We start from the raw sequence: 6,000 nt of genomic DNA, 5'->3' as shown, positions 1-6,000 counted from the left end.
ATTATGCTCTGCCACAGTTTGTTTCAGGTGCCAGCAGCTGGCATATCTGTCCCTGAATCTGTGATTCTCTCCATTGCTGTTATCTCCATTGCACTATTTCCATAAACATATCATCATTCTCAGGAGACCGGACATTGCTCTGCCAAATTTAATGAAATTTTATTTAAAATCCAGGCATAATTTACTGATGAAAGGACAGCAGAAATATCCTGGCATACTTCTATCGTACAGCATGCTTTCATGAGAATTAGAGATCTGTTTGTATCAATTGCTGACTGCCCTCTTGGACCCATTTTGTAGAATCATAGAATCATTTGAGTTGGAAGGGACCCTTAAAGGTCACCTAGTCCAACTCTCCTGCAATGAACAGGGACACCTACAGCTAGATCAGATTGCTTAGAGTCCAGTTCATTCCCCTTATGTAAATGAATTTTCCATTTATCTGTATTTTTATGAGCATGTACTTTTGGTCTGGGATTTCGCTTACTTACAGGCATGATCCTTCTGCAGGAGCTTCACAGAGGTGATGGTGACTAGTACTGGTATGGTAGGGCTCAGCTTGGCCTTGTAAATAATATGATGGATCTAAAAGCTCAGTCTGATTAAAATATCATCAAGGAAAACAGTGAATGTGTACAAGTATAGATTTGTGGAAAAATAGGAGTACTGAATGGTGCTATCACCTGATGAAGGAATGTGAGCTAGCTAGAGCCATGGCGCTGTGGTCCAGCATAAGTGGCAGCATTGCCATGAATGTCTCTAAGACATGGTGTCCTTGGGAAAGTGAAGTTCAGGCAAAGAAAAAATAAAAGCTCGATGTAGACCAACAATAAGATTTAAGAATTTAATACACTGAGCATCAAACTAGAGATATACTTAGATGCTTCAACTTCAGTATTTAGTAGAACTTACACTGCATATATGAATGTATATACAATCTGATATAGTCATATAATAATATTTTTGCTCAAGGACCATTTTCAAATATCATGGACTTACATGTAGCTATAGCTCTCCTGTGCATTCCTTCTTCTATATTTAGCACCGAGCTTTTGTCTGTTTTTTAGTCTCAAGGAGTATTGCTAGTCAATCTGTCTTAGAGCAAGAGGAGTATTTCATGGTGATCATAGTGGAGGATTCACTTTAATCTTGTATTCCCCAGGAAACTGCTTGGCTTTATGAAATGAATCTGTATACTTCCATTACATCCTCTGGCTTAATGCATGCTGGTAGCTCTGGAAGTCAGATGGTTCCCAGTCTTAATATCTACACGATCAATTTAAGATTCAGGCATGGTTTGAAAGCAAGCTGCAGTGGAACACTGTATCTGCAATTTAGAATTGTAAATATTTCATCTTCTTTAATGCACATGCACATCTTGCACATTCATGACTAAGCTGCAAAAGGAGGCCAGCTTTCAGACAATGACTGTGATAAGCTTGAATATCTTCACCTGTTCAAATATCTTTATGGATATTAAAATAATATGTGCACTAAATATCAACTAATATTTATCCTAGTGTCATTTCTCCCTGCTGGTAACCTTTGTAAACACAGTGTGCATTGTAGCTGAACCTAACATTATTTCTATTCATGCAGCATCGTACATCCACTGCATCATTCCTTCTGTACTGTGACCCTGAGTCCATCATGTTGACTCTCTGAGATCTGCAGATTTACATCTTCTCAGACTTTTTAGGCATTCATCTGTGTTTTGTCATTTCACATACTTTCTAGTGCTTCTTCCTTTTGCTCCCAGCTTCATTGTCTGCTAGCTCTTGGCATTAGGATTTTTTTTTTTTTGTAATCTACATGAAGACTCAGTGAAGTGTTTTCTTCTGTTTAGACATATATTTGGAGTGGAGTTGTGTGCCATTCTGTGTGTTTTAACTGGTTTATTTAAATCTATTTCATTTGAACCTTGATTTAATTCAAATGGAATTTTTACATGACTGACTCATAAACTTTCATGGAATGTGTCCCCCATGCCCAGCATTTCACGTGTATCAGTAAAAGTACAAAGCTCACCTAGTAACATCAGTTCTTTTCCAAAGCATTGTGTAAGTACATTCAGATGTTACACTCTTGAAGACTGGTTTGCTTTTGAAAACTAACATTACCTTTGGGATGACAAGAATAGTAGGTCTATTAATAATAATACCAGAATGAAACAACCTATTAATAATCTGTAATCAGCTATTTTGTCTCTTCAACTAATGTATGCATCCAAATATCCTCCTATACTTCACCGAAGATCAGACAGTACTATTTCCCTTTTTACCCTTGATTCCATTCACTCTACAAGTGAAAGACACAAATCCTTCACTTGTAGAGCCATCCCTTCCATGTAGGGCAGTACCCTGCATGCTGCCAGGTGATTGTACAGCTGTGCTCACTGCTAGGTTTTGCTTTGTTTGCACAGGTACCTGTAAGGATCAGTTAACCCTAAGCAGCCATACTGCGCAATCGAGGAAGAGGCACAGAACTGCTTAGAACCAGAGTTTTCTGATCATATCTTGTTAAGCTTCCTGGTTGGTGTAAGTAGCTCATGTCACCTAAAAGAAATGCACATGACTAAGAGAAAGAATGTTGTAATAAAAATCTTGATGGGCAGGAAAAAGGGAGTGGAACAAGACAGATGAGAAAGCATGTCATGAAATCACTGCAGAGGCCCAGACAACCACAAGCACCCAAATACAGTACATTTTTCCTAAAAAACCAAACCAAACCAAAACAAAAAAGTGAATGTGAGCACAGCAATTTGGGGGCTATGTCGGCAACAGCATATCATTGCAGTCAAAATGCAAAATCTTTTGGTTCAATTAAACAATCAGTTAAGTCTATACGAGCAGCATATATTTACATAAATTATTAGAGAATGTTCATATTCAAAGAAGAATGACAAAACATCACGATGTCCACACCCCTGCCCCAGAGGAATCAAGTTGTGACTCAAAACTGAGGTGAGAGGACCTTCGAGCATGTTAGATTTGTCAGCCTACAAAGGCAGGCAGCTGCTTATTGTTATTCTTTGCACCTTCTTGGAAGAAATAAAATGCAGACTGGAAGTTCAGCACAGTGCTGCATCTCCTAAAATCCACAAGGAGAAGAAACCTCTGAAAGTTTCATTACAATTTTTATTTTATATTTTATAAGATGCTGCAAGGTATGGAAAAAAATCACAAATAAAGGTTAAAAATGGAAGAGGAACACAGATCATATCTGAAATTGAAAAATAAGTATAGTGATGTGCATTACTGTACATCACTATAAGGATAAAAAATTGAAAATCCATTTAAATGATTAGTTGGGAAGAACATTGTTTGCCTATAAAGCGTAATTATATTGGATATTTAAGGAATAAAGATAACAGTGGGGTTTACTATATAGGAAACTGAAGGAAAGACCTGATAGCTGAACAGAGCAGAAAGCTGGCCTTCCTGCTGAAGGACAGCTTTGAGGTATGAGAGAATGATGGAGTTGTTATTGCTGGAGGTGTTCAAGTAAAGGGAAGATGTGGCACTGGGGACATACTTTGTCTAGAATGGTCACATGCATGGGCTGATGGAACAAAAAAAACATTATCATAAAACAAAAAAGATCACCTGTGTGCTGATTCTTTGACTTTTTCTCTATTTCCTTACTTTTCACATGTGTTTACTTCTCAAGCCCCCACTCCGCTATGAAACAAGTGCTCCATCACCTGAAGGAATGATCCCCTGGAAGGAGCACAGAGGAACCAGCAACACTGTCCTGTGGGGCTGAGGCCTGGGTTTGGCCCCATATTTCTTTGGCAACAGGGGAGGAAGCAGGTCCTCCATCTGCATCAGCCCCATACCAGTCTCCTCAGGAACAGGGCCCCGTGTGCTGTTCCTGTCACTAGAAACAAGGAGAATGAGATGTTGCATACTGTTGGCATAGTAATGCCTCTGTCAGCAAAAGCTACATCCCACTGTCCTTCTCTAACCTTTATAATCCGAACTATTTCTCCACACCAAGGCACAGATCCTTCTGCATGCAGAGGGCTGCCCTGTGCAGCCATACAATACCCTGAGCAGCCTCTTCGCTCAGCCTGTTTTGCTCATTTCAGTACAGCTGTCTCCAGTCCAGCAGAAACTGTATTAAAAGCAGCTTTTCATAGTAGGAACATTTCACATCTAACTGTCTTTAATATAAATCTTTTTTTTTTTTTTTTTTTTTTTTTTGCACGCATTTTCATAATGCTGGCAGACATGGAAGTCTCCAGCAGAATGTCTGTTCCACGGGGCTCTCCCACCTCGCACCCCATCAGCTGGCACAAACGTGGGACTGCTCCTCCAATGTGCCTGAGGGGATGGAGTGCCGCCAGGAATAAAGGAGCAGGAGCATGGACGTGACCACGGACATGCCAGGACCCTGAGCAGAAGGAACATTTCAGTAGGTACTGCTAGGTACCCAAAGCACCAACATGCTACAAAGCCTAACCCCAACTTATTCTTGGAGCTCATGGTTCTTAGGACATCACAAGCAAAAAGTAAAAACTTGATTTTCCTGTTAGGAAATACTTACACCTTGTTAGCGATGGGGTGTTTGCATTCTTTTAAGTCTAAGTGTCTTGGGCTGAGTGAATGGAGCACAGCTTGGGATGGGAGCAGTACTGAAGAGAAAGGGAGGGGACTGCATCTTCCTCTACCATTCAGTAAACCCATCTTTATGCTAAAATGAATATCATGATTAATAATAATAGCAGTTTTTGACTGTTTTGAAAAATCACAATGCTAGAAAATGAATGTTTCCAAGATTCTCAGAAGAAGGAAGATTTAAGGGAAAAATAATATACTCAGAACTGAATTTGAAACTATGTATTTACAACTATCAATGCTGACTGTAATCAGGAATATTCAAACAATTTTGTACACTGACCTTGTAGTCACAGAAACACAGAATCATAGAATGATTTGGGTTGGAAGGGACTTTTAAGATCATCTAGTTCCAACTCCTCTGCTATATGTAAGGACACCCTCCTCTAGAACAGGTTGCTCACAGCCCCATCCATCCTGGCCTTGAATGCTCCCAGGGAGGGGGAATCCACAACCTTACTGAGCAACCTGTTCTAGTGTCTCACTACCCTCACTAGAAAGAATTTCTTCCTAATACCTCGTATAAATCTACCCTCCTCCAGTCCCAGAACTCACAAGAGCAGGGTAGAGGGGCAGAACCACCTCTCTTGACCTGCTGGTCACGCTTCTCTTGATTCAACCCAGGATATAGTTGGCCTTCTGGGCTGCAAGAGCACATTGCTGGCACATGTTGAATCTTAGAGTAGTACTTTCCCCTGGCTCCTACTCTGCTAGGTAGAGTATGTTTTCTGTCTTAGAATCACAGAATCACAGAATCCTTAGAGTAGGGAGAGACCTCCGAAGGCTGTCTAGTCCAACTCCCCTGCAATGAACAGGGACACCACAGCTAGATCAGGTTGCCCAAGGCCTTGTCCAGCCTTGCCTTGAAAGTTTCCAGGGAAAGGGCATCGACCACAACACAACATATCTTGGTCTATGAAAATTTAGAAATTTATATATGGTGACTATTATATGCACAACTAAAGGGGACCAACTAAGAAATTCTGTTGTGCTTATCAATATTCTCACACTATTCCTCTCACAGATACTGGTATGGTGAAGAACTCTTCACAGATGTTTTCTTTAACCTATTTTATCTAATTTGAGAATTACAGACCTATAAGATGTCATGTTGCTTTTGCAAAATCAACTTTCATAGGGAAAATCTCTTCTCTTTTTCTTTTACAGGGAAAATCTCTTCTCTTTTTCACACAGTAACTCTGAACAGAGGAACCATCGAAATTCCAGAGAAAAGAGAATCTGCCTGACAAATGATGCCTTAATGTTTGACCAAATTCAAGGCATTAATGGCATCATGCAGCATAATTTCTGCTTTCTTGAAAAACATTGCAGTTCATTTAGAAATTGGAATTCCCTGCAGATTGCCAGGGGTGTGCAGATT

Source organism: Phasianus colchicus, chromosome 4 (assembly GCF_987193195.1).
Source record: "Phasianus colchicus chromosome 4, bPhaCol1.hap1.1, whole genome shotgun sequence".
NCBI classification, from domain to species: Eukaryota; Metazoa; Chordata; class Aves; order Galliformes; family Phasianidae; genus Phasianus; species Phasianus colchicus.
Note: the sequence above shows the minus strand (reverse complement) of the source record.